This window comes from Drosophila rhopaloa, unplaced genomic scaffold, assembly GCF_018152115.1.
Source record: "Drosophila rhopaloa isolate 14029-0021.01 unplaced genomic scaffold, ASM1815211v1 contig_3, whole genome shotgun sequence".
Taxonomy (NCBI): domain Eukaryota; kingdom Metazoa; phylum Arthropoda; class Insecta; order Diptera; family Drosophilidae; genus Drosophila; species Drosophila rhopaloa.
In genome coordinates, this window is record NW_025335123.1 from 423,396 (window position 1) to 425,327 (window position 1,932).

Consider the following 1,932-nt stretch of genomic DNA (forward strand, 5'->3'; position numbering starts at 1 on the left):
GCGGAGGTCTCCTGCACCAATTAGCGGAGGTAGGTACCACGACATTCTCCACACAGATAACCAAAATCTGTATAATACGCACATATTTATTTGATCAAGCCAATAAAACACAGATGTAGGTACCGTATAATAGACTTTTTGCCTTAATACTGAAGTGTGATTTACCCACTTTTAATATTTTTAGAAAAAATACATTTTTTCGCTCTCACCAGGAATTTCATTCACAATAGTCCTTTAGGCCAGATGTAATGACTGAACCCTTTCATTTCCCGCTCAGAAATATTCTCACATTTTATAAAATATCAGTAACAGTAAGAAAAGACAAAAACTTGGAGAATTCGAAGCTATGCCATTAAACAAAAGGTGTATGCACGATCATTAGATTGAATTATTACAGCATTTACGCGGCTGCTCACTTTCCCAAATTGACCTGCGAATTTCTACTCGGTATCGAGCTTATTTTTTAATGTATAGGTCGTTCTACAGTCTAGCGACACCTGCTCTGTTTCAGAAGCCCCGGAAGCCACAAAACTTGGCGTAAGACCATTTCGCCCGTTCCCTTTTGCCAGCCGGCAAATGGAAAATGATTTCAATAGCCTCTCATCTTTAAATGCAATCGCAAACATGACCAACAGAGTGTGTAGTCATCGCCATAAGTATTCCACGCAGCCCAATCCAATCCGCTGGCCCCCGAAACCAATTGAACTGCTGGAAAGCCCGTGCTGCAGTGCAGGCAACATCAGTTCTCGGATACAGTTTCATTGTGGAGCTCTTTAAGAGTGTGCTGCAGGGTGGGTTGTCGGGTTAGCATACAAAACGAAAACGGAAATTACAAATTCTATTCACTCGCCCGACTGTGGCACTCTAATTCGTACCCGGACCCCACTCCAGAACCCAGAGTCGGAGTCCGGAGTCCCGAGACCAGAGACCAGAGACCCAGCCCCCGGGCCACCCAATGGGCTAACCCATTTAGCCTTGCAGCCGAGCAGACGGAGCAATTTTGATGGAGACGTTCGGTCCTCGGGTGGGGGCAAGGCTATTCTTCAGCCGCTTATCGCAAAGGATTTAGATTTATCTAACTTGATTATGAGACCGGGCAGAGCGCCTTTACCTCCCAGGAAAAGGGGAAAGGCGTTCGGATCCTGGTCGGCCTAAAACAAATGCCCAGAGAAATCATTGAAGGAAATTAAAACTTTGTTTACTTTTAAGTCCTTTCCCGTCTGAGGCAGCAGCAGTTAAATAAGGGGCAGGAATCAGAACCAGAAACGGAGCTAAAAAGTTCAAGACAAAAAAGGACGTTTTTTGTGTGCACTTGTGAGTGAGCTGCCTGTTCTGTTTGCATTTGCATGGCCCTCCTTGCTGGCCACATTAGAAGGCCTATTCACTTAATCAGTTTTTTGGCTAATTGAAGGACATCCAGCCGGCAGGCAGGATGCGGCAGTTGATACCACTTAAAGACTTAAAGGCTCTCTCTCGCTTCGCAGGCAACATGGACGTGCGATGGTCGCCAATGTGGCCGGTTAAGCACGGTTCCCCCTCGTCCTGCCACGCCCCCTTGGGCCACACTTCCCCTCCCCGCCCCTGCGCCGAGTCGCTCTCAGTGGACGTGGACTATGTTGTAGGCGCACTTTGCTCTTTGGCACTCGTCCGCAGATCGTTAACTTAATTGTTCCGCTTGAAATCCGAAAACTGCCAACGCTATTGTTGCGACTGGTAGTCGTGAATGGCCGTGACCACGCCCCTCTCAAACCCCAATCACCCCCCTCGGCAAACGCCTATGGCAGAAACAGGAAGAGGAACAGGAACAGGAATGCAATAAAATTGGCGTGACTAACTCAGCTCTGCGAGCGATGCGAGCATTGCAGATGAGCTGGGCTCGAGGCTGAGAATCGGGTGAGAATGTGGGAAGGTGGGGGGGAGTCGAGGGTCTGG